At 39.8% G+C, this 15808-nt stretch overlaps 1 non-coding gene across 1 annotated transcript; it reads right to left on the bottom strand.

Moving 5' to 3' along the window:
* Window positions 1–15275: 15275 nt before the first annotated feature.
* On the bottom strand, window positions 15276–15382 carry LOC122733226. Its single transcript, XR_006353808.1, has one exon. It is a non-coding gene; the product is annotated as a U6 spliceosomal RNA (small nuclear RNA).
* Window positions 15383–15808: the final 426 nt, after the last annotated feature.

Raw genomic sequence — 15808 nt, 5'->3', positions numbered from 1 at the left:
ACCTTTTCTGTCTTAGTTGCCTGAGACACTGAGGTGAAGTGACTTTAACATGCTCACATAGCACTTGTTAGAGGTAGGATTTAAACCCGGGTCTTCCTGAATTCAAGATCATTGCTCTATCTACTAGACTCAGAGAAAAACCCACAGTTCAAAGGGGAACAGGCTGCTGGAGATTTGAATGAGCATTCAAATGAAAAATGATCTAGGGCTTACAGTCTACCAGTTACATAGGTGATTCTGATTATCTATGTACCGTAAACAGGTTCCTTCTGTGTGTTTGTATTTATGTCTGTAACATATAGGAACTACTGGATAATTCTCCCACTATCAGGACTATTTCTAGTAAGTGATGGATGGCTAAATCACGATGTGTGATAATTCAGCCTTGAAAAAACCAAACCAAACAATACTTGCACGTAGTGATCTCAAAGGTCCCCTACTATTTTAACATACTTTTAGAGCCGGTAGGGACCTTAGACATTACCTGAGTCCAATCTGCATTTTATAGAAGTGGAAATTCAGAGACTGAGAGGTTTATTTAACTTGTCCAAGGTCACATGGATAGAAAGTAATAGAGCCTGTATCTGAATTAGAAAAGCAGGTGGGCCAGTGATGACAACTGAAAAACATGCCATGTGCTAGCTACATCGATACGCTGGTGATATTAAAAGGAGCAAAGGAAAGCTCTGTTTGTTTTAGGTGAATCATTTAGGATTGATTTATGGAAGAAGACGCCCAGGATGAGAAAACAGGAAGAGAGAATGTCCACAAGGATCAGACCGCACATTCATCCAAGAATCTAAAATACCGAAATAAGGATTGTAGATACAAAACCGTGGAATCTGCCCCAGAGTACGGCATTTCTATGAGAGCCTTCAAGACTCTGGATTCTAGACTGAGGGAAGTGAAGCCTAGGAATATGGAAAGCTTGGAGAATCTGGTGGAAAGGAGAATGGTAGTTCTTCCCTACAGGAGGTATGTATTGACTAGAAGGAGATAAATGGCGTGAGGGTGGGGTGGCCCCGTTCCCACCATCCCCTGCATAACCCTCTATCTAGGGAGTAAGATGAGAATATTAGATGCAATTCTTATTTCCATGGTTTAAGGGGGATGTGAAAAGCTTGGAGAAGGTTCAGAGGGGAAAGCACAACAAAGATGATTAAAGGGTTGAGTAATAGGATCTATGAGAAAGGGTTAAAAGAACTAAGATTATTTAGCCTGAGGCAGAGAAGACTGAGGGGGAATTTAATAATAGTCTTCAAGTACATAAAGGGTTATTAGGAAGGAGATAGTGCGGCCAGCTGCTCTTGATCTCCACCCCGTTGGAGAAAGCTGCAGGAAAAAGTATTAAGGAAATTATTGACTATTTCTAACCTAACACTGAAACAAACTACCGAGAATCTTGATTTACCATCATCTTTCTTGACGCTCATCGCTCTAGGTAGACATCTAAGACTGTCCAATCCAAAACCCTCATTTTACAGTTCAGAGAGATGAGACCCAGGCCTGTAAGTGCCTGGGCCAATTTCAGGGATCAGTAAGCCTCAGGTCTTCTGACCCAAACAATTTTTTTCCTATTCTACCACCAGACTTCTCTGGGAGCTTTAGAGCAAGATGCTTTTGTTATGTGCCCTGATGGCTTAATCTTTGTTTTATTGAAAAAAAATTGGAGGAGTACTTAAGTGAGGACTTTTCTTTTCTTTTTTAGTGAGGACTTTTCTAATTGTGATTTGAAGAACCTCCCAAAGCAAAATGGGGGATTCTTTTGCAAGAAGGATTAAGCTTTAGGTGTTTTGTGAAATGACTGGATTTTGTTTTCTTAATTTGGGAGATGATATTATTTCTTTCAAATTTCCTTACTCTTATATTTTTATCTTCAACTCTGTAGAAGGTGCATTTGTTCCCAGGTACAATCAAAGATCCCATTTCAAATAACAAACACTTATGAAGTACTTAGGATGTGCTGTAGACGATTCCCAAGAAAAAGCTTCCCATGATTACCTCTACATATAGGGATCATAAGCAATGATGAACAATACAATTATTGTCATCTATGGGAAGAGAATTTGTTCTTTTTATCTGACCCTGAGCTAGATAAGGAATAGAAAGAATAGAAAAACTTCATGACAGCCTCCCACCTTTCCCCAAATTTATTATCCCAATACCTAACTGTCAAGGGGTTGGGACATCAGTTGGTCAGTCAATGAACATTTTAAAACACCTACTATGTGCCAAGGACTCTATTATGTTCTGGGACTTGGATATCAGGAGAGGAAGTACACACATAGATGAAATCACAGTTCCTTCAAATAGCAGTTTGTCTTTGAGAATTATTGCAGGGAGTTGGAAATCACCACTGTGAGACCTTTCCTGGGAAAAGCTTCTGTGATCTTAGCTAGGCTGGACCTTTGATACAGTCATAGAACAGTACTCAAAGACTATCTACCTCAGAAGGACCTGCCTGAGCTTGTCCTGTAATTACTTAACCTTCAAGAATTTACAGACACCTGCATACCATCATAAGTGTTATTACAATCTCTATTTGTTACTTTTATTATCATTATTATTATTTCAGATCCACCTTGATATAGGTTGTTATATGCATGCAGATATAAATATAACTTCATTCCCATCTTTCAAATATATAACTGATAGATCATTAAAATATCTGATCACTGCTCTGTAAAATATTTTTGCTTAAATTTCCATGACTCCTGAAAATTTGAAAATCCATTTTAGTTCAATAAATTTCAATTGAACAAAAATAGATTAACTGCCTTCTTTACTAAGTCATCACAGGGATATAGCATTTAGATAACACCCAGACAGTCCCTGTCCTCATGAAGCTTATAATCCAATACTTGGAAATTTTGGATTACTTATGACAAAATGATAAGAATTCCTATTGTTTTCTTTTCCTATATCCTATCATAGCCCATTGGAACTGAAAGAGATCTTAAGAATCATCCACTCCAAATGTCTTAATACAGACTCAGGAAAACTTGGAATACCAAAGTCTAAGTTGAAGGAAACATGGAGGTCTCAACAAGTTAGTAAAGCAAGGTAATTTTGTGGAGGGGGAGATTCTCACAAAATAAGTCCAGTCAAGGAAGATGATGAAAACTGGTTAGGTCCTCTGGGACTCCAGGTGGAATTGTGCTCCCCACTTTGACCTCAGGGGGGATGGAGTACCTTCTAAAGCAACACAATCTAATGGGTTTTTACAGTTTGTTTTTTTTAAAACAGGGTTTTAAATTGGGACTAGCAGGAGTAAGCTCTGGGAAAAGGGAGTGAGGAACCAGGACCCGGCAACTGGTGCTGATTCATGCTGGTAGGAGAGGAAAGACATTTGGGGAATTGGTGGCTAGTTGATATTCAAAGTTGCCAACTCTGGGAAAGGGGCTTTCTTGTTGGATTTACTCTGACTGGGTGACTCAGGGGGTTTTGAGCTTTCCTGTGATGTCCGTGTTTACCAGGTTGGAGAAGCCTCTGAATTTCTTACACCAACCCCCTCATTTTAGAGAGGAGGAACATTTACCCCAATGAAATCATGACTTGTCCAATAACAAAAGGTGCAATTTATACAGAACTCTCAAGCAATCCATCAATTGACAAGTATTTATCAAGTGGCTGCTATTGTTTGGTACATCTCTAGTTGTTGGAGGTAAACAAAATCCAAGTCTTTGCCTTCAAATAAATTATATTCTATTGGAGGAAATAACATATACACATTGGAGTATGAATAAAGTCAATACAAATAATTTCAGGGAGGGGACACCAACAGTTGGGGTGGGGTGGGGGGGGAAATCAGGAAATATGTGTTTGAGCTGAGCTTGAAGGATTCTAAGAGGTAGAGGTGAGGAGACTGCATTTCAAAGATTGTGGGCACTCTATAGAAAAGCAAAGTGTTGAGAGATGAAGTAGGTTTGGGAGGTGCAGTAAGAAGGTCAGTGTGATTAAATCAGAGGGCAGGTAGGAGGTGGCCCAGTGACCAGCCTGAGGTCAGGAAGATTCATCTTCCTGAGTTCAAATCAGGCCTCAGACACTTCCTAGCTGTGTGACCTTGGGCAAGTCACTTAACGCTTCAGTCCCTCATTTGTCAAATGAGCTGGAGAAGGATTCCCCATAAACTATTTTTGCAAACCACTCCAGTATCTCTACCAAGAAAACCTCAAATGGGGTCAAAGAGAGACTTAAACGACTTGAACAACAAGAACATAGGTATGTGGAGTAATACTTAATAAGACTAGCCAGATAGGCTAGAGCCAAGGGACTTTAAATTCCAAAGAGAGGAGTTTGGTCCTAGAGAAAGAGGGAGTCAGTGGAGCTTCTTGAGCAGGGGAGCAACATGGTCAGATCTGTGTATTAAGAATATCAACTCTGGAGGGCAGCTAGGTGGTGCAGTGGATAAAGCACCGGCCAACCCTGGATTCAGTAGGACCTGAATTCAAATCCGGCCTCAAACACTTGACACTTACTAGCTGTGTGACCTTGGGCAAGTTGCTTAACCCTCATTGCCCTGCAAAAACAAAACAAAAACATTAAAAAAAATAACATTAAAAAAGAATATCAACTCTGTAGAAACCAAATTACAAGGAGTTGAGAGGTTAGTGAGAGAAGTAGAGGCAACAAGCATTAATAGTTGGTCTCTCCCCACCCCCACCCCCCCTCCATTTTTGCTGTGAATGGGAGGAGAGCAATTTAAGATAAAGCCAAGTAGATAAGAACAATTTAGGCTGCAGAGAAGGAACCAGTGAAGAGAGAGAGACTAAGGTCTAAAGAAAGGGGATAATAGAAGAGGCAATCTCTCTGACGGAGACAAAAGGGGAGTGGGATCAAGTGTACAACAGAGGGCTTGGCTTTTGTGAAAAGGGTCATATTTTTATCCGAGATTGGAGTAAAGGAGGAGAGAGTGAGGAATGATATCAAGATAAAGAATAGAAGAACTAGCTCTAGGCAAATGTTTCCGTTTTTTCCGTGAATGAGGTGAGGTGTCTTCTGAGAGGGTGGAGGGAGGGAAGGGCTATTATCTAAGGTCTGAAGAAAGAAGAGAAGACCTGGAACCGGTTTAAATACATTATCTCTTTTGTCTCTCCAAAGAACTCTTGTGATAGAAGCTACTTTGACCCCCTCTTTTCCCCTAGAAGAAACGAAATGGCTTGCCTAGGATCATACTGTTAGTAAATGTATGATAGGGTTTTTGAACCCGGGACTTCCTTCCCTCCCTCCCTCCACCTGCTCCCAATTCTACCCTGCTAGATAATGACAGAGCTACGACCACTCCATTGCCCAATTACCAGTTAAGACATTATCTTAGTAGAGGTAGAACCTTTCTTTAATATATTACTTTGTGGTCATCAAAGTGCTTGAAGGCATGGTTAGCCATCCTGAAAACTAATGGAACCCACAAGGTTTAAAATAGTTACTTTGTCTCCCTCTCAAGTATCCAACTTGAGACCCGGAAGTGGTCCAGGCTCCTGGGAATTTATAAACTGCGCCAACGAATCCTTTAGGAGACAATTAGTAGCAAGATAAGGGAAGGGCTGGGCTGGGCTGGTACTGGCTTTTCACTTTCAGGCCTTTAATTTGCTTGACTGCACTTCACCAAATTGCTCAGGTTAGGTGACATAATCTTAAAGCCAACTTGAAGTAATTGAGGAGCCACACACAGAAAATTTATAAAGAAATACTTGGTAATTACCCATAATTTAAGAACAATGGGTCCAAAGGGCTTGAAGCACCCGCACAGGGGAAGGGCTGGAGAGCTGTTACAATGGGATAGCCAACCCCCATGGCCCCCTGCCTACCACCTACAGTAGCCTGCATGCTAATATTTGTTGAGTTTAATGTTTAACTTTGCTTAGGATCCCGACCCTGAATTACCCAGTCTTTATCTACATCAGGTTGCACTAATGTGTGTAATCCCTTTGATATTTTAATTTGCCTGAAATGAACTGCTTTATGGTTTATGCTAAAACTCAAGTTAGGCTAAAAGTGCCTGGAGGAGGAGCACTCCAGGCCAAATTAAATCTGATCTTGCAATTTGATTATCTCTGGCTCCAAGTTCCCTCTGTTTGTCCACAAGCACATGGTGGAATCACTAATTACTCTGCTAAGGGCTTTGGGCATTGTGGCCTACCATAGAAAAAGAATTGGATACCCAACATTTAATGAAATGGTCACCTTAAAAGGATTTATTTTCAAATGAACCCAGATCATGTTAACTTAGAAAGAGGGTAAAAAGAGATTGAAAAATTAACAAATAGTGTGGAAAGTTGTGGCACGGTAACTGGGATGTGCATGTATGTGCCACTCCAAGGAAGGATAGGAGTTCATGGGCAGATTTCCCATAAGCTGCTTTTTTTTGTTTGTTTGTTTGGTTTTTTGTTTTTTGGTGAGGCAATTGGGGTTAAGTGACTTGCCCAGGGTCACACAGCTAGAAAGATTTGAACTCAGGTTCTCCTGACTCCAGGGCCGGTGCTCTATCCACTTTGCCACATAGCTGCCCCCCACCCCCATAAGCTATTTTTGCAGACATACCCTGGAGTATTATATCTGCCACAGGAATTTATTCCACTGCATGTGAGACATAGATATTGGACATCTAGTAGGAGGAGTGTCTATCCACAAAACAAAATATACTTCACGAATGAAAGTATTTTTTTCTGAATCTTTTAAAATCTTAAAGAAACATTTACAATGATTACTAATAGTCATCAACAAACATGAATATTTCTATATACAAAGGATAGAAAAAAGAATTTAAAATGGTTAATCTACCATGTACATTTTTTAAAAGCATATATCAATTTGAACATGGCAGCACCAACATTGCCCCTCTTTGTTGATGTCACCTTCTGAATTTCCTCCTGCTCTCTTCTGTGCATTTTTAGTCTATTTTATTGAGGCTCTTTTCTTTGTCTTTATTATTTTTTGAATTATTATCATTATTGTTCACTTCATCCCCAACATCTACCCCTCTTCAATAAAAGCCCTTCTTTGTAACAAACAAGTATATTCAAACAAAATGAGTTTGGGTTGCATTGGTGGAGTCTGGAAATGTCTATCTCACTCTATACCTACATTCTATCACTTCTTTTTTTGTTGTTTTTTTTTTGCAGGGCAATGGGGGTTAAGTGACTTGCCCAGGGTCACACAGCTAGTAAGTGTCAAGTGTCTGAGGCCGGATTTGAACTCAGGTACTCCTGAATCCAGGGCCAGTGCTTTATCCACTGCACCACCTAGCCGCCCCCCATTCTATCACTTCTAATAAACTAGGAAACATGCTTCAGCATGTCTTCTGGAATCCTGATGGGTCATTCCATTAATCAGAATTTTTTAAAGAATTAAATTATAAAGGAAGAACAAAATGAAATACATGTTGTGGAATAAAGAGAAAAGGAAAGAAATATTGGGTACCAAATAGATATGCTATGGCATATGTCCAAACACATTTGTGAGGGGGTTGGGAGGTTAGACTTGTGATTTCACTAGTGTACAGAATTCTCTCTCCACTAATACAGATGGGAACTCTTTTTACTTTATAGTCTTATAGACATCCCTGGGGTAGTGAGGTGTTAAGTAACTTATACATGGTCAGATAGCATGTATGTGCCACTATGTGCAGAAACTGGAATCCAGGTCTTCTTGGATCAGAAGTCTCCACCCATCCAACCTTATAGCGAAAGTTAATGAGTTTACAAGATGATTTCTGGTACTTGAGCAACATTTGGGATTTAGGAAAATATCACTACACAAAACATTGTTAATATTGGGCAATAATGTCCACAGAACAACCCTTTACTTAAAAATATATTGTAGGGGGCAGCTAGGTGGCACAGTGGATAGAGCACCGGCCCAGGATTCAGAAGGACCTGAGTTCAAATCTGGCCTCATACACTTGACACTTACTAGCTGTGTTACTCTGGGCAAGTCACTTAACCCCCACTGCCCCACAAAAACAAACAAACAAAACACACACACACCATGTAAAAATATTGTAAACAAAGATGAAAACCTTTCTCCACCACCCAAGCAATTTGAAGATAACCAAGGGAAAACTGCCCTTCAGGCATTCTGTATCTTTTTCAATCCAATAGACAAAATGAGGTGAAGCAAAATGTATTCTTTTTTGAGGACTTTATGGCACATAACTTTCACCTGCAGCTCCAAGAAGCTGAAGTATGTGCAGCAACCACACCTAGGTAAAACTGCCTTGGCAGATGGGCTAAACCAGGTTGGAGGTATCAGTGAGTTGAGGGATGTCTACCCCAAGCATGTGAAGACTTTCCCTGCTTACACAGGTGAAGGAGAACAGTCCATCCCAATAGCCATGAAGGCAAGATGACACAGGTGCTGCAGAGCACTTAGAGCTTGGTCAGACATTGAAGACATCAAGATCATTCACTGCATCCTGGGCCACCATCAGTCATCTTGACTTTTGTCTTGCCACTGAACTTCAGTGACTCCAGAAGAGAGAGCAAGTAAAGCTGATGACTTTGAACAACTCTGCCTCCCTTGAATCCAATTCATGCACAAGTCAAGACACCGCCCCATGATGTCATTGGTCCCCTTCCAAAAAGAAGGATGAACAACGACATATGAGTATAAGTATATCACCAGATTGGGACTTAAACTATTGCACCAATGAGAAATGGTATCACACCAGAGCCCATCACTTTGATATAATCTACCAAGTATAGTTCATTGGAAAATGTATGACCAAGAGGTGGCTCAGTAGACAGAGCCAAATCTAAGACTAATCCAAGATAGGTCATTTTGACCAGGGTTCAGATCTGTCCTCAGAAACTTGCTAGTTGTGTGATGCTAGGCAAGTCATTTAACTGCCTCAGTTTCTTCATCTGTAAAATGGAGATAATAATAACACCTTACCTTCCATGGTTGTTGTGAGAATTATGAAATGACAGCTATAAAGAGCTTTGTAAACCTTAAAGTTATATGCACACTGGTTATTACTAGCTATATTATGTTAAATTGTAATTTTGTCTAATGAAGTTGACTCTCCATGAGAGTTAACCCAGAAAATAAAATCAGCTGAAGTGAAATCAGAATTGTTCCTTTTAGCTCTGGTCGGTTCTTTTAGAAGCATCTTTTTTTATCCCCTCCCCCACAAAACTCACACTTCTCAGGCTTTTCCAGACTAACCAAAACCCCCAGTGAGTTCATTTCTCTTTTCTCTAGGTCTAGGTACCAAGCCTCAAAAAACTTTCAGGGCATCATCTAGGAAGAGGAATGCCTTCAGAAGAGTTAGTTCCAGTAGTAGAAGTCTATGATATGACAATTGGGTTGGAGGGGGGGAGGGGAAGTTTGATTTTTGCGTGTAAGAATGGGGATAGGGTTGGGCTGCTCAGGGAAATTCTGAATTTTGGGGGGTTCCTTTGCCACTGAGTGAGGAAGTAATGAATCAGAATTTGGTTAGGAAGGTTCTGAGTCACTTATCTTCTGGAGATAACAGTACTGCTTGCCGAAAGGCAGACTATATCACCTAAATTTCCAAGTGTCAGATTTGGATTGCTAACTACTAGTATTTTTCATCAAATAATGCTCATTTACTTTTAAACTGGGTACTTTTGGAAGCCACATTCGCTTGTGGTCACCAGCACATTATTTATTTTGCAGTTTAGATGCTGGGTGGATCTGATTATGTTTCAGAATTACTATAAAATACTCCAATATAGTTGTGATCTCCTTGATGTGGGTACAGATATTGGGCACATCTCCATTGGTACAGATCCTAACTATACCATGCCTGCCCATCCTTTGCTACTCTTACCTGCATCTTTCCTTGAATGATAGGTCTGTGAACTTGGATGGGGAAAAAAATCACACCTTTATCTTTACTAACCTCTAAAATTTAAGATTTCCTTCAATTATGATTATTTAAAAATTATTCTGAGAAGAGGTCTGCAGGTTCAGAGATCCATGATACACACTCAAAAAAGGTAGTAACTTTTGCCTTAAATGTATCACAAAAGGCTACCCAATGTGCCTTTCTCAAATTCTCTTGACATTGCCTGGATATCAGTGCTGGATACACAGGCTGTCCATTGTTAATTCCTTGTTCTTGCCATCAGATCAACGCATCTTTTCTTCTGGTCATAAATATAAGGCTTATGGGCAGCTAGGTGGAGCAGTGGACAGAGCACTGGCCCTAAAGGAGTACTTGAGTTCAAATCTGACCTCAAACACTTATTAGCTGTGTGACCCTGGGAAAGTCATTTAACCCCAATTGCCTTAAACATCCTGGGCCATCTCCAGTTGTCCTGATCTATATCTTGCCACCGGATCCAGATGGTTCTGGAGCACACAGTGAGGCTGGTGACTTTGCACAGTCCTACATCACTTAAATCCAATTCGTTCCAAATCATGATGTCACCCTGATGTTATGGTCCTCTTCCACAACAAAGGACAAATAACAACAACAAACGATATATAAGGCTTATAACACCTCCCCCCCCCAAACACCTTAGCATCAAATCATGAAAGATTGGATCAGCACTAAATATTTCAACATTATGAATGTAATTAAAAATCTCTCCGTGAACGATGTGATTAACAAGTAGTGACTGCCCCAAGCAGATAATTCTTCTCTCTCATCTATAACTGAATCCGCCACTGCTTCAGGGTGAACTCCTCGGAGAGAGCAATGTAAACATTCCCAGAGTCCAGAGGGATTTACTTTGCCTGGAGGGGAAAGGATTGATTATGTCTCACACCTCAAGCTCTGCTGTGGGCAAAGATTTGGATTAATTCTTTTTATTAATGGAGGTTCTCAAAAATAATTAACTGAAGTAGATTCATCCCTTCACAGAGGAGAGAAATTAATTCAGAAAAGTACAGGAGGAAAATAATCCTTTATTATGAGTGACCCACATCTTTGTGATGGGAACTGAATAGCCCTTTAAGGGTCATAGCCTAGGTTGGGGAAAGGGTGGAGAGAGGAGGCAGCTAGAGTTTCTCAGTCATATTGTTTCTTGAATCTGCCAACAACTGGTCTAGGTCTCTAGTCTTAATGCCCACAGACACGGAAATAATTAGTGGACCATCTAGGTGGCTGCTCAGAGGAGCCTGGCTGCTTTGAGAAATCAAAGCATGTTGCAGGAAGACCTTTTCCCCTTCCAAGGCCTGGGAATTGGTATATCAAACCAACATTCCCCTGAGCCTAGAAGAGAGGACCAAGCCTCTTTCATTGATAATTCTACATATGCACTTTTTTTACAAAGCTAAATTCTATTTTTGGCAGGTTTGTTTATATGTGGCAATCTGCTATTGTGTTTGGATAGCATGTCACTAACTCTTCTGTAGTGGACAAGGGCAGAGAGGATTTATATTGAGGGATACAAGCACCCCCAGCTCCTTTCTTTCTATAGGCAAGAAACCTATCTTAAGGCCCATTATAAAAACTGAGCAGAGTTTCTGGGAGAGACAGCCATGAGGAAGAGGAATAAGAAGACTCTTTTTGAGTCTCGTAGTCATTAGGAATAGGAGCTGGTGGCTTAATTGTAGTGCTCAGGCAATTGACACTGGACTGAACTCAAGACCCAGCATAGTAGGGCATGAGGTAGGTGCCATGTGTTTTGTGGGGACTGTGAGTGAGCTTCTGGGAGAGGAGGAAGGAATTATACTCACTAGAAGATGGGCTATAACTGTTCCCATGATACATGGCTTTTCTGTTCTTTACATGATTTTAAATAAACTTGTTCAACATTTAAATACATTGTTAGCCTGTTGCTTGCAGGACAACTGAAGACCCTCTAATGATGAGTTAGAAATAAACCATATTCATATATTCTCAGGCCTTGAGCCCTATATGTGTGTGTACACATACATATGGGTATGTGTACATGTATGTACATGTGTATATTTGGATATGTGTTTATATGTATACATGTATATGTATGTGTGTATATATATGCACACACACACACATATATATGGTTTCTAAGAGTGAATTGGCAACTTGTTTTTTGAAATAATTACTATTCTATAGATATCAGTTTTGGTTAAGCATATTATTATTTATTAATAGAATACCAGTAAAGGATCGACCACATGTCTCCCTAACTTCTCATGGTCTCAGGCTGAGAAAGCAGGGAGAGAGTTTTAGCTTGACAGCCAGAGCAGGAGAAAAGCACTTAAAGATCCAGAAGACCTAAAAGAGGGAACCTTGTGGTGTCTTCCAAGGGTTTTTATTCTCTTTTGATAAAGTCAGGTCATTATACATTGATCAAAGCTAATTGGTTAGCATCATTCAATTCTGATTACCTTCATATACTATAATTGGTTTAACCATTCCTTAACTGATGGGCATCTATATAGTTTCCAATTCTTACATACCACAATACCAAAAAAAAAAAAAAGAGCTGCTATAAATATTTTGTTATATGTAGATTTTTTCCTTTTATCATTTAACTTCTTGTGGCACATGCCTAGTGTTAGAATCTCTGGGTCAAAGGGTCACAAATATTTTAGTCACTTTATCTGCATAATTACAAATTGCTTTCTACAATGGTTGTACCAATTCACAAGTCCACCAGTAATATATTCGTGTGCCTCTCTTTCTGCACCTCTCCAACACTGAATGTTGTCTTCTTTTGCCATATTTGTCAATTTACTGAGTATGAAGTGAAACATCATAGGGGATTTTTTATGTCCACTACTATTAACTCTTTTATTAGGAACTGTTTGTTCATATCTTTTGACTATTGGGAAATGCCTTTTGGACTTATATATTTTTGTTAGTTATCTATATAGCTTGGATTTCAAATCCTTATCAGAGATATTTGATTTAAAAAAAGATTTCTTCCCAGTCTACTGTCTCCTTTCTTATTCCAGAAGCATTTTAAATAGTATTTTATTTTGTTTTTTTCCAATTACATGTAAAGATAGTTTTCAACATTCTTTTTTTTTGGGGGGGGCAGGGCAATGAGGGTTAAGTGACTTGCCCAGGATCACACAGATAGTAAGTGTCAAGTGTCTGAGGCTGGATTTGAACTCAGGTCCTCCTGAATCCAAAGCTGGTGCTTTATCCACTGTGCCACCTAGCTGGGACTTTGAGTTCCAAATTTTTCTCCCTTCCTCCCTTCCCTCCCCCCTTCCCAAAGCCTGCAAGCAATCTGATATAGGTTATACATTTATTTCAGAAGCATTAATTTTGTATCTGTAAAAACTTTTAAATTTCATGTTATCAAAATTATTTATTTCATCTTTTATGGATTCCTTTAGCCTTTTTTTTTTTTTTGGCTTAGAATACACCCTTTAACCACAGCTGTGAAAGGTATGTGATCTGCTTTCCTTCTAATATTTTTATGGTATTGTCTTTAATATTCACATCACGTTTACATTCTGAATTTATTGTAGAATGTGGTGTAAGATGTTGGTCTAAGCCTAATTTTTTCCAGACTGTTTTCTAGTTTTCCCAGCAGTTTTTTATCAAATGGGGAGTTCTTTCTTAAGTAATTTATGTTTTCAGATTTATCAAACATTGGGTTATTGAGTTCAATTATTTCTGATTCTTCTTTATCTAGCCTATTCCACTGATCTACTTTTATATTTTTTAACCAGTATAAAATGGTTTTGTTCATTCCTTCTTTTTTTTTTTTTAATTTTTTTTTTTTTTTTAGTAAGGCAATTGGGGCTAAGTGACTTGCCCAGGGTCACACAGCCAGTAAGTGTCAAGTGTCTGAGGCCGGACCTGAACTCAGGCCCTCCTGAATCCAGGGCCAGTGCTCCATCCACTGCGCCATCTAGCTGCCCCGTGTTCATTCCTTCTTTATAACATAATTTAAGGTCTAGAAGTACCATTATATTAAAGAGCCTAGATAAGATCCTTGAAGTCAGCAGTGTGTTTACAGCCTCTTTTTCCACCCCAGCTATATGCATATATTGTTGATACTCAAATATTTGTTGAATAAATGAATGGATCAATGGGCAATTTACCTCTTTGTAACACTATGGAAAAGAATCCTAGAGAAGAGATATTAAGGAATTTGGAGAATAGGACCATTTTGTGGGGAGATGTTGGAATCAATTCAGCCTTCCTGTTGTCTTGCCTGTCCCCTTTTGAGAATGAAAATAGATACCACTGTCTCAGACTTCTTGTCTCATCCTTTTCTTTTTTCTTTTTGTGAGAGGAGGTTAAGGAAAAAGAGTTCGTGCCTGGTAGGGGTTTTAGTCCAAGAGGGTCTGCTTAATCAAGTGATGAGACTTTCAATACAATTCCCCAGAATACTGTCTTTCTTTAAATCTAATTAAAAATAACAATCGGCTCCTACTGAACTCTACAGTAAGTGCCCTAATTCTTAGCACATGAAGCTACTGGTGCTCACAGCCTTGTGTGGTAAAAATCCCTTTCTCTCTTCCCATACCCTCAAACTAGTTGTGAATCTAAGTAGAGGACCTCCAAGCAGAGCCACGTGGGGATTGCCTTTAACATGCTAATGCTCCTCTGAAAAGGGCCAAAAGGGACTGGGACTAGCTGGGGGGTAGAGACATAAAGAGCAAAGAGAGTTTCTTCAAAAAATAAAATAATGAAAGAATTTTTTTAAGACCAAAAAGGGGGAAAAGAAGAAACCCAGAGATGGATGGGCTGATCAAGAGTAGAAGGGCTAAGAGAGCAGCATGTGAGAAATGTCTGAGAGAGAGAGAGAGAGAGAGAGAGAGAGAGAGAGAGAGAGAGAGAGAGAGAGGAGAGAGAAGAAAATAGAATTTTTAGATCCAGGAGCACTATTGATAAAGTATTTTAGTGGTGGAAGGGACCTTAGGGATCATCTCATCTAGAGGTTCTTAATTTGAGGCCTATGGACCCCAAATGAGTCCATTTATTAGAAGAGGGGGGAAAACCCTTTATTTGAATATAATTGGTTTCCTTTGTGATCTGATGTATTTTGTTTTATACATTTAAAAACAAGACTGAGAAGGGATCCATAGTCTTCTCCAGAATGCCAAAGGACTCCATGACACATAAAAAAGTTTAGGAACCTCTTAGCTAGTCCAAATGTCTTGCTTTATTGAAGAAGAAGCTGTGGCCCAGAGGGGCCAAGAGATATGCCAAGATCAAAGGACTAATGGCAGAGCCATGATACCTGACTTCCAGTCCAGTGTACTTTCTGTTATACCAGGTGCTTATGCAGATAGAAGTCTTAGCTATGGAAAGACATAGGAAAGGTCAGGAGCCCTGGTTCCAAGTTTCAACTTTCCCAGATCCCTTGATCTTGCTGAACTTTGGTTTCCTCTTCTCTAATACTCTTTTTTTTTTTTTTTTGGAACACTTCATGAATTTGCGTGTCATCCTTGCACAGGGGCCATGCTAATCTTCTCTGTATCGTTCCAATTTTAGTATATGTGCTGCCGAAGTGAGCACTTTAATACTCTTTTATGAGAGGTGGTGTGGTCTGGTAGATAGAGCTCTGGTCTTGAAGTCAAGACCTGTGTTCAAATCCCAACTGAGATACTTATTAGCTGGGTGACCTCCCTGTGCCTGAATTTCCTCATCTATTTCCTCAACCCTCAATGACAGGGTTGGACTTGATGACTTCTAATATTCCTCCTATTATTCCTATTTACTGAGTGTGGGTGTGGGTCGAACCAATAAAAGCAAGGTGAGGTTGGGAACACAAAGTAGAGGCTAGACCCCCCGGAACACCTGAAAATTCACAGAAGAGAGAGCAAGGTGTCAGAAAGCAGGTCATTGTCCTGAGACATGGATAAAGGCGAGGGACTCATTACAAAACTAGCAAGTGATCATGGATGGGAGGATCCACAACTTGTAGACATCGAGGTGAGGCAG

This window comes from Dromiciops gliroides, chromosome 6 (assembly GCF_019393635.1).
Source record: "Dromiciops gliroides isolate mDroGli1 chromosome 6, mDroGli1.pri, whole genome shotgun sequence".
In the NCBI taxonomy this organism is placed as follows: Eukaryota; Metazoa; Chordata; class Mammalia; order Microbiotheria; family Microbiotheriidae; genus Dromiciops; species Dromiciops gliroides.
This window is presented reverse-complemented; position numbering and strand designations above follow the sequence as displayed.